The 12,046-nt window shown below is 38.7% G+C and overlaps 1 pseudogene across 1 annotated transcript; it reads right to left on the bottom strand.

The window, feature by feature from the left end:
* Nucleotides 1-3,426: 3,426 nt before the first annotated feature.
* LOC308407979 (up-regulator of cell proliferation-like) lies at nt 3,427-11,679 on the bottom strand (annotated as a pseudogene). Its single transcript has 4 exons — nt 11,640-11,679; nt 8,564-9,332; nt 5,499-7,391; nt 3,427-5,162 (listed from the first exon to the last, which is right to left on the bottom strand). The product of its transcript is annotated as an up-regulator of cell proliferation-like (transcript).
* Between the last annotated feature and the right edge of the window lie 367 nt (nt 11,680-12,046).

The raw sequence follows: 12,046 nt of genomic DNA, 5'->3' as shown, positions 1-12,046 counted from the left end.
TCAGCTCAAGACGCTGTAGATTCCCGTCAGTAACACTTTCGGTCCGCTAGTAAAACGTATTTCTATTAATTAGTGATGGGTCGTTCGCGAACGAAATGGCTCTTAGATCCGGCTCTTTGACGTGAACGACGCGAGCCGGCTCGTTATCGCGAGCCATGACGTGGTTTTTTTTTTTGTTGTTGTTTTTTCTCTTTTCTTTCTCTCAACCTCTCTCTTGCACTTTTTTTCCGCTTTACTCTGCACACGAGTCTTGTGCTTTATGCTGGGCAGAGGGGGGAGGGGCGGTAGTTACACTCGCAGTAGCACAGGAACAGAGCCAGAGGGAGAGACAGAGAAAGAGAGCCAGGGACAACAACGTCACATTAGAAAGGTATAGTAATCATCCACAACTATTTTCAGTTGCAGATGATAAAGGATTCAGAAAGTTTATTCATGCGGGCCCATATGACAGAGAATATGCATGTTCTTTTTGTTTTCATATTATAATTTATATTTAATTGTGTTGTGGTTTGCAGTGTTTTGTGTTGTTTCACTTTAAATTTATAAAAGGAAAAAGCGGAAAATTTAAATAGTTAAAAGTTGAAATGTGAATAGTTGATTTTTGTATTATATGATTTATTTATTACATTTTTTGTGGAGTGAATAAATAAAAGTATATTTACGGTGGCCCCTACAGACAAAGCACGTAAAAACTCCAAAACACGTACAAACTCTGAAGCACATACAAACTCCAAAACACGTAAAAACACGTAAAAACTCAGAAGCACATAAAAACTCAGAAGTACATAAAAACTCAAAACACGTACAAAAGACAACAGAAGTGCTCCAGGATGCTGGGCGCAGTGTGGAGCTTTTGTTATCTTGTGACTACAACAAGCCAGCAAGTACCAACGATCGGATTTGGTGTGTGGTAATAACAGGTAAATGAACTTTTTTTTTTAAATTATTTGAATATATATGAGTGCCTGTGTATAAATACACAAACAGTACACACATGCTTTCAATTGTGTAATTTAAGTGATCTAGTAGCTCTGCTTTGGAAGTTCAGTTCATGCTAGAAATGTGTTTTATATTTATATATAAACATATATAAATAAAACCACTTTTTTTACATTAGTAATTCCTTTTGTGCACAATTTTATAGTATTGTTAATAATAAATTAATTAAAGCAACAAAACAACCTGAAGAGCCGGTTCGGAGCTGAAAGAGCCGGCTCTCTTTAGTGAGCCGGCTCTCTTTAGTGAGCCGAACCGAAAGAGCCGGATCTCTAAAAAGAGCCGGAAATCCCATCACTATCCTCCATGCCTGCTTCATGCCCTGGGGGACGGGGCTATGGCTCGCTACATCCTCTTGCAGACCATTACATGTGGAAACCATTTGAATACAAGCGCGTTGATCCACACAGGTATGCACACGGATGTTCACTGCTCATAGACTTAAATTACACCTTTCTTGGCTGCTACTTCGAAGCACATTGTGCGCTGTCTGTCCTGCGTGCTGCACAACAACATTGAATATTTAGTATTTACTGCTGTTTACACTTAGCTAGATTAATGCGATGGTGTTGTGTTTAGTATGTTACTTTGTTTTTTGTTTTTTTTTGCTTGTTTTCTATTCTTCTCTCAACAGGTGATCCAGGAGATTTTTATTTTTTTCTCCCCCCCTTTCTCACTGTCCCTCTCCCCTTCTGTTTTTCTTTTCCTTCCTCTTTCTCTCTCCCTTTCCTATCCCTCACTCATGTCTGTCCCGTCTGTAACATCTGAAAATAAAATATAATAAATAATAAAAACAAAGATCGATCAAATGGACCAATACGGCAATGCCACGATGATCCATTTGGCAAAGTAAATCCATTGGGTATCCTTGTTGGTCTTCAGACAACAACTCTGATGGCTAAAGAATCAAATGGGACAGGCCAAAAAAAAGAAAAAAAAAAAAAAGAAAACTTGGCGAATCCAAAAGCAGTGTGGCCAGCTGTTCTGGATGCAGGAGTAGATCTACATACTGAATTACTTTAAACCACAGGATTTCAGATAAGCAAGAACAAAACCCATTACTCCATACGGATTGTTTTTTGGAGGAACTATTAAACTCACAATATCCGCTTCATCAGGAGTCAGGTCTGAAGAGACTACTCATTTTATTTTATTTTATTTCATGTTTGCTTTAATTTTCAAAAAAGCGCTTTTCTCAGTTAATCTTCTCTGTTAATTTTCTTTGTTGTTTACATTGGTTTATTGCACCATTGTAACATTGTAATAAACCTGCCAGCTGTTCAACATTCAATTCTCTCAAATTAATTTTACTCCTCTCAAATCTAGTCTATAAGCCTAGCCTAACTATACTAAGCAGGTGTTACATAATGAAATATGATTATTTTAAAAAGTTGCATTATTCAGACTCGTAAAAACACTACATAATAACAGATAATAGTATAACGTAAAAACTCTCTTTTTTTTAAGACTAAAAATATGTAAGCTGCTTCCAGAGACAGTCACATGGACTATATCCAAAATTTTGTGAAGAGCTCAAACCCATGAAAGACACCGTTTACCCCACTTCCTTTGTTAGAGAACAGGGAGGATGAATTTTCACATAATTTTCCTTATTTAATAAGAAACTAATTTATAAAACAGATGATGAAACATACGAGATATCAAGAAAAACACGTTATTTTTTCCCCCAGATTTATTGATCTGATGTCACTGCAATTTATAAAACACAATAGAAAGTCTCATTTTGATAACACACCCAACCAGAGACATTAAAGCACTGAATATACTGTGTGCTTACACAAAAAAGGCATATAGCTCATCAGGATCAATTCACCACCTGGTCTACCTTCTCCCTGTGTATAAACCTATCGTACACAGGGAACCATGCTGTGAAAAGATGGTGAGACTGAAGTGGGCTCTGAGGAATGGTGGATTGAATTACAGACTACAATTTATTTTTTATTTTTTGTAGATAACACACAGTTTGATCCACTGTTTTCTATTTGTGTAAGTGTAAAGATTCAACATAAGACTCCTCAAAGAAACACAAATTACTTATAAAGTCTGAGTCTCTTTTTTTGTTTTTAACTTTGTTATTGAAAAAAAGACGAAAACTGACTTATCCATAATAGAAATGTGAATATATCAATTACCAAAAAAAAAAGAGAAGAAAAACAACACATACAAAACATATATTTGATATCAGATTATTTTTCATTAATTCAGTTAAATTGAACTCAGGGGAAGAGTTCCACACTGGTAAATTTTCTGTGTACTGAGAGTATTTTACTTTTGGCTCAGAAGATATTGAGACATTTTCATTAATATTACAAAAAGCGCTATATAAATACAGGCCATTTACCATTTACCAAAAACTACATCTACGATATCTTCTGTACAGCAGAAGGAAATGAGGAGCGATACGAGTAGTTACTTGTATGCCTCATCAAGACTTTTTTCTGCCTGATCTTTATTGATTAGATACCAAAATAATGGGATGTTAGCACATTCTGCTTCATATTCTTCAGCAAACTCCCTATTGTATTTTTTCATTACATATTTCCAGTAGTCTGATGCTTCGAGAGTCTTATCTGGCTGAATATCCCAGTCCTTATAAATTTTCTTGTATTTCTTATAAGGGTGCCATTCATTGTTTGTATGACTGCAACGAAAGCTGTTGTCACTGATCACTGAGGATGAGCATATGTCAGTGACAAGTCGCTCTGTCCACTCCCAGCTGTATCTACCCAGACCTTCTGGTCTATGCAGTGAAACAAAGTGCTCAGTATGGACTTTTCCTCCTGCATCACAGGGAGCTTTACAGAATGGACACTGTTTGCCACAACCAATCAATTTGTTGAAAAGCTCATTCTGAGGCTGCACATGGAGATGTTGTAGTTTCATTTCAAAGGTAGATTTTTTGAACTTCTTTCTGAGAGTTTCTGTCATGTCACTCACAGATGTTGTGAGACAGTCAGCAAACTGTTCCTTGTCAGCATTGTTCAGTATCATGAAAGCACCAAGAGCATCCTGGGAAATGACCAGTTTATCACCAAGTTCTTTGCAAATATCTTTAACAAAAGCCTTGAAGCCATCACTCTTTCTGGTTTTGGCCTCGTTGATGGCAGAATTTATGCTGTCAATACACGACCGCAGATGTCGGTCCTCAAACTCAAAAACTGTCGACTCATTTGAGAAGCGCTTCTTTATTTGTTCGAGTATCCATGTCTTTACATACTTCTCATATGAGCGAATGTAGCTCACATAATTTTGAAAATCCTCCTTGGAGAGCAAATCCAGTAAAATTGAATACTGGAAGGACATTCTTGTGCTGAACTGCTCGAGTTTCCTCATTTCATCAATGATATCAGGACCCAGTGAGCGATTAACAAAGTTTTCAACAGCAGGCTTCAAACATCGATTTGTGAATTCTTCTGCTTTCTTCTGACACTGGTCTCGTTCATGAAACACATCTTTGAAATCATCATGAAACCTTTCCTTGTTTTTAATCAGACATCTGTATGGATCATTTTCTTCTATGAAATCTTCATGCATTTTCTGAAACTCGCTGGCTGCAAATCCACAGATGTGCTGTCATAGAGAAACTTCAAACTCGATGTTTATCTTAACATCTTGATTGTTTTGCAGTTTCTCATCAATCATGTGGAGGATCTCCTGGATGTAAGTGTCATGGTAATTGTTTTTTCTTCTAACCTGCTCATTAACAAAGTATATGCAAGCATCTATAATGCTGTCAGCCAGATCTTGTGCATCCTTTATGTCATCTTGACGGAAGAACTTTTTTACCTCATGTTTAATTTTGTTCAACCGTCCTTCAGCTGTATATTTGAAAGACTCTTTTCCACAATCTTGCAGACTCCTTTGACTTAATAACTCATTTGCACCCCCCCCCTGTTTTTCAGATTTTCTCTCAGATAGTAGGACACGCTATTGGTGACATTTGAGGTTTTTTGTTCAGAGAAAGACAGTTTTTCCTTCCACATCTTCTCAAACTCTTTATCCAACTGTAAGTCTGTCATTTGGACTTTTTTCTTTTGACATTTATCAATTAATGCACGCACTGCTTTTTCAATCTCTATTGTATAATTGTCTTTGATTTTATCAATTTCTGTCATTCCCTGCCTGTTTTCTGCTGCTGCTTCAAGCTAATACTTTACACCACTTTCTATTTCTATTGGGGTGACCGTGGCTCAGGGGGTTGGGAATCGCATCTGTAACCTGAAGGTCGCCGGTTCGATCCCTGGGCTCTCTGTCCTGGTCGTTGTGTCCTTGGGCAAGACTTTACCCTACTTGCCTAGTGGTGTTGGCCAGAGGGGCCGATGGCACGATATGGCAGCCTCGTTTCTGTCAGTCTGCCCCAGGGCAGCTGTGGCTACAACTCTAGCTTGCCTCCACCAGTGTATGAATGTAAGAGTGAATGAATAGTGGTATTGTAAAGTGCTTTGGGTGCCTTGAAAAGCGCTATATCAATCCATTATTATTTCACGACGAAGGACCTTTGCACTGTTTGAGAATTCCCCTTTGTATCCTTCAATCAGAGACACATGTCCCTCTGTTTGCTCGAAATATTGTGTCAGATTATCCAGAATCTTTGTCTCCCATGCAGACAGCACTGTGGAGGCTTCACTTTTCAAAGAACTAAGAAATTCTCTCATGTCAGATGTTTCAGATTTTGCTGCAATGGTACCAAAATTGGAAATTTTTGTTTCTGCATTTCTTACCCAGGTGTACATTTATTTTCTGAACTCCCACTCCCATTTGCTGAATTCTGAGCAGAGCTTCATGTATGCATCAGCTACGAGGCTGTTTCTGAAGATGAAGATGAAGTTTTCATGCTTTACTGCATTCCACAGGCTTTTCACCCACTCTTTAAACTCCATGACATTATTAGCAGATGACTCACAGTTTCCCAGTTGTTGGATGATGTTTTTCTTGAGCTCATATACAGCCTCACTGTATCCTGCATTAACTGGTGCCATTGGTGGGTTTCCATTCCACAGTCCAGGAATGTACCAGTTCCCAGTGTCTGGACTGTAGTCCATCACATCAGTGAAGCTCTTGTTCTCCTCTTTCTTTTCCATTTTGGCTGCTGCCTGAGTCATCTCATTTAACTGATCCAGGAGCAGTTTCCTGTCTTGTAAGTTCTTATCATGGGCTGAAACATCCGACACATTCTGAATGAACAAACTGACATTTAGGCTTTTTGCCCACCTCCTTCATCCTGAGAAAAGCGTGCACAACTATTTGTAGGATGTCCTTCATTTCAGTTATATTCTCCATTGCAATGTTCACTATGGTGACATCACTCAGCCCAACAACAAGTGTTGCAAGCTCATTGTCGTGCTCATAGCTGTTGTCCAGTTGTGCAAGTTCTGGTGACTTTAAGCCCTCAGTGTCAATGATCACCAAGAAGTCACAGTTTAGGACGTTTTTCATGTCTTCATTGATTTTGATGAGCAACATAAAGGCACCTCGAGTACATCGACCACTGCTGACTGCAAACTGCACTCCAAACATGGTGTTAAGGAGAGTGGACTTTCCTGTGCTCTGAACTCCAAGAACTGTGACTACTCGTATCTTTCTCTTATTTCCTTTTTTCTTTGGAGACACCAAGCCACTGAGCTGAGAGAGAACATCACTCACCCACTGACGTGATCTGTCTGTTTCTGGAAGAGACAGTGAAGCTTCATAGATCTGACCCATTTCACGGAAGAAGTGTTCAGTCCCCAGTGAGCTGTTGGAAATTTGTCTGTCAATTTCTTTGATCTCCTCTTTGTTCTCAGAGTTCTTGCATTTTTCTTTATATTTCTCCCTGAGTTCACACAGTTTTATACGAGACACATTATCGAGGTTCATTCGCATCCATTTCAGGAAATAAAGCCTCTCTGTTCCTCGGCTTGATATCCCTGTGATGAAGTTCGTCATAGCTGTTGACATCTCGTATGAGTTCTGCTTTTGCCGCAGTTCATATTTCTGTTTCTGAAGATCACTTTTGTAGTCTTCTATATTTTTAGACCCAACATGTCAAAGTCGAAACTCTTCCTTCTCTAACAAGGTCAGTGTTTTCCATATTTGGCATTGCCTGGGAAGCTGATCTTCTTTATATTTATGGATGTTTTGAATTTCTTCAGTGATGGTTTTTGCATTTTTCTTTGCAGTCTGGCACTCTGGAGGGTCTTCATCAACCAGGACTCCCAGTTTATGAGCAACATCCACCATCTTCTCTATTTTCATCTTCAGCTCTGATTTCTCAACCACATTACTGACAGTTTTCCTCAAATCTTTTACAAAGTCAGCATCATTTTTCTGCTTTGTCTTAATAATGATGTTGTTTTTAGTCAAACCCAATTGAGTTGCAAGTTTTTTCAAAATATCTACAGGGAGTGCAGAATTATTAGGCAAATGAGTATTTTGTCCACATCATCCTCTTCATGCATGTTGTCTTACTCCAAGCTGTATAGGCTCGAAAGCCTACTACCAATTAAGCATATTAGGTGATGTGCATCCCTGTAATGAGAAGGGGTGTGGTCTAATGACATCAACACCCTATATCAGGTGTGCATAATTATTAGGCAACTTCCTTTCCTTTGGCAAAATGGGTCAAAAGGACTTGACAGGCTCAGAAAAGTCAAAAATAGTGAGATATCTTGCAGAGGGATGCAGCAGTCTCAAAATTGCAAAGCTTCTGAAGCATGATCATCGAACAATCAAGCGTTTCATTCAAAATAGTCAACAGGGTCGCAAGAAGCGTGTGGAAAAACCAAGGCGCAAAATAACTGCCCATGAACTGAGAAAAGTCAAGCGTGCAGCTGCCAAGATACCACTTGCCACCAGTTTGGCCATATTTCAGAGCTGCAACATCACTGGAGTGCCCAAAAGCACAAGGTGTGCAATACTCAGAGACATGGCCAAGGTAAGAAAGGCTGAAAGACGACCAACACTGAACAAGACACACAAGCTGAAACGTCAAGACTGGGCCAAGAAATATCTCAAGACTGGTTTTTCTAAGGTTTTATGGACTGATGAAATGAGAGTGAGTCTTGATGGGCCAGATGGATGGGCCCGTGGCTGGATTGGTAAAGGGCAGAGAGCTCCAGTCCGACTCAGACACCAGCAAGGTGGAGGTGGAGTACTGGTTTGGGCTGGTATCATCAAAGATGAGCTTGTGGGGCCTTTTCGGGTTGAGGATGGAGTCAAGCTCAACTCCCAGTCCTACTGCCAGTTTCTGGAAGACACCTTCTTCAAGCAGTGGTACAGGAAGAAGTCTGCATCCTTCAAGAAAAACATGATTTTCATGCAGGACAATGCTCCATCACACGCGTCCAAGTACTCCACAGCGTGGCTGGCAAGAAAGGGTATAAAAGAAGAAAAACTAATGACATGGCCACCTTGTTCACCTGATCTGAACCCCATTGAGAACCTATATAATGTATATTTGTGAATGTGGAGATGTTATATTGGTTTCACTGGTAAAAATAAATAATTGAAATGGGTATATATTTGTTTTTTGTTAAGTTGCCTAATAATTATGCACAGTAATAGTCACCTGCACACACAGATATCCCCCTAAAATAGAAATCCCCTGAAAATATCAATGTTTGTGTTTCCACCAGGAAGATACCAAGTAATTTCAGTCAGTCCGTTGGAAATTCTCCTTGGACTGTCACCACACTCCATGTCGTGGTGAACAAAGGTGTCATGGTACTGTTGAGAATTGCTCAGATGTTTATTGAGAATCTCTGACTTGAATAAGGAGCACTCACCCAGTCTGACAAAAGAGACCATTGGAAGTTCAGAGAGAACGATTCTTTCTTCAATGAAGCCCTTTGAATGTGAAAGAGACTGAGGTCTGTACTTTTTAACAACGTCTCTCATGGCCCACAGCATGAGTGTGCACTGTTCTGTGTCACAATTAGGAAGCAGCAGAGGGACAGAGAACTGACACATGGACATTTTTAGTGCCATTTCCTGCTGTAGAAAACCATCAGAACACAGAAAGAGAGCAGTGATTATGTCGAGCGGGTTCACCGTGTTGCCTTTGTTTGAACTGTCGATCATATTTTCAAGATCTATATTTGTACTCCCTGTTTCATCATCACTGCTTGAATCAGATTCTGCTGTACATTTCACATTCCTAGCAGTGACATTAAACATCATTAATTTCTTTAGAAAATACCATGGAAGGTCTGATTTACACTTGGCAGGTTCATCAGTGATGGTCTTCTTATCAATCTCAAGTATTCGGCTGAGTGATAGCTTCTCTCTGTAGTACTGCTTCAAGTCCAATTCTTCCAATAATTTATCCAGGTGTTTCACTGTGAATAAAAATAAAAAATAATAAAAAATAAATAAAAAATAAAATTCTTATTATTTCTGAAGAAACTTTTTATAAAACATAGATTTAAAATTCACAACCTTGGTTATTATGTTTAAGAATTTAAATAATATATTTTAAATTCAAAATGTATTTATATATGATATAACATTAAATTGATAATTTTCTGCGTTATATGATTATTTAAGATTCCATCTATCCACCAATTCCACTTATCCTTGCCAGGGTCACTGGATCCTATCCAAGCTATTATAGCACAAGAGGTGGGGCACACCCTAGACAGATTCCCAGTCTGTCACAGGACTAACACATAGATAGAGATCTCTCACATTCACAATGAAGAATCACCAATCAAGCTCCCCCTCCACTAACTAAGACTGGACTGTGGGATGATGCTGGAGTACTGAGAAAGACCCCAGCAAACACAGGGGGAACATGCTCCACACAGAAAACCCTCTTTTTTCACATTGAGATTTGTGTCTACACTGGGTCCACATATCTGTAATCTCAATTTCTTAAGGTATTTTTTGTATTCTTTAAGTAACTGCTGTATGCAAAACCCCAATTGTGAAAATGCTACATGATGCTCTGCAAAGTGTAAATAAAAACAGAATTTAAATTTTACTTAATTTGTTTCTCTTTTCATGTAAATCCAAATGCTGAGTGATTGAAAAAGAAAAACAACTATTTTTATAGAGCAAAAAAAATGTCTAAAGGGAACATTGATTTTATTTATTTTTATTTTATTTTATTAGCATTTTCCTCAAATGTGTCAAATATATATTTTCTCATCTAAATGTCCTCTGAGCTGTGTGCCAGGGGGCGGTAATGCTCCTTAACATTGGTTGCCAACCAAGAAGAAGAAGAAGAAGAAGCTGTGAGCCTGGAGGGAGGGGGTGAGTGAGTCCTGAGTGATTTGCTTATGCTACGATTCAGCACAGGAAGGGAGGGGGAGCACTCAAATGTGCTGTTAGCATGTTAGCAATGCGATGCTACTGTGAACTGAGGAGCTATTGTCTTGATGTGAGTTTTCTACTCAGGGTTTTTTCTTCCAGTTCAGAGCAGCCAAATATATTTCTACTAATGAAATTAGTTTGCTAACAGCAACAGGGATGAGTCAGTGAGTCAGTAAAGTGATTCTCGAGTATTGAACGATTCGTTCATGATTCCAACATCACTAGTGTCAAGACACACCTGTCTTTCTCGGCAGTCCTCGCTCGCGCTGAGGTTCCGCGTTTGTAAGTCGGACTTTAATTCTGATTAAATAAACGCAAATAAAATGTAATAAAGTTTTCCATCGGGGCATGCAGCTTCCAACTCTCCCCATCCTCACTGTTAGTAAAGCACCGGTTTAACTAAGAATTTTATTTTGGTTTAAAACATGTTCACACACACACACACACAGACCCACAAAACAGCTGTCTAAAAAGGTGGCATTTTTGGTCATAAAATGACAAAGTCCTATTCCATATTTTTCATGATCATATTTTTGGGGAATTATTGATTATTATCGAGTTATAAAATATCATAACTTTATGATATTTATAAAAAATTATGACTGCCATTAACTCTTGCTATTTTCATTATTACTTTCTAGGTCATAAATCATTTTCTCAGAGGCCATAAATCACTCATTTTGACATAAGGGGGTTTATCCCCCTCCTCCCAAAGTCTGTTTCATTGTTGATATTTTGAAAAAGACCACCAACTTCCTGTCTCTCTCCTTCGTCACATGAACAATTTGAACACTTTCATAAATGTAAGTAATAGAAAGCAAACTGAAAAGAAAACACTGAGTTTGGTTTTCATTCTCCCCACACAAGTGTCAGTCTTTTTGTATTAATGATTGCTTCAATTTCTGGCCTTGATGTATTAAACACTTTAATACAGTGTGGAAAAGCAATTAGAAATTTAGAGTAACAGCTAAAAGCTCTGCATTCAAAATCTGACTTAAGATGATTGATTTAAGGCTTCATCACAACACAAAAATAAGACTGAACAGCAAGAAAAATGAAAACTTTCTTGAGGAAACTTCTGCTTGTGGCAGACTGAGCCCTATGCTGCCAATTGATGTTTGAATGGGCTGAATTTATATTTTTTCATTGCTTTTCCAAACTATAGTCTCGGGGGGGCTCGCCCCTCTGCCACAAGAAAGAGAGGAAGGTTACAGACTAGATTGGTGCACTGAAGAAGGCAGCTTCGTGGATCCACAAACTAGTTCTTGGCCTTCCTTTTCATGCACATAATAGAAATATCACCGAAAAAAGAGCAGCATAAAACATCCTACCTTTACAGAAGAGAGCTCTCTGTCTGATGCCGTCATCCATTTTTGTCCTCTTGCTGCAGTATTGTTCTCTTGCGACTTCCTTTCAATTCTTGAGGAAGTGTAATGCAGCAGGGATGCTGACCACCTGTTTTATACAGTTTATAAGGAGGTAATAATGTGGATTAGCTGTGCGTTGAATCTCATTGTACTTGTGTACAATGACAATCCTCTTTTTCCCTCATAACTACTTTAATGCCACACATTCAACAAGGTGTTGGAAACATTCCTCAGAGATTTTGATCCAGGAAAGAAGCTGCAGAACTGCATCTGTGGCTGGTCAAAACTAAAAACTGACATGGGCCTAAAAATCCACCAAGGCACAACTCCCAGCCGAACACAAAGTGCTGTACACTTGACGTGCCAAAAAT

The sequence above is a fragment of the Rhamphochromis sp. 'chilingali' genome (assembly GCF_963969265.1).
Source record: "Rhamphochromis sp. 'chilingali' genome assembly, chromosome: 1".
NCBI lineage: Eukaryota > Metazoa > Chordata > Actinopteri > Cichliformes > Cichlidae > Rhamphochromis > Rhamphochromis sp. 'chilingali'.
This window is presented reverse-complemented; position numbering and strand designations above follow the sequence as displayed.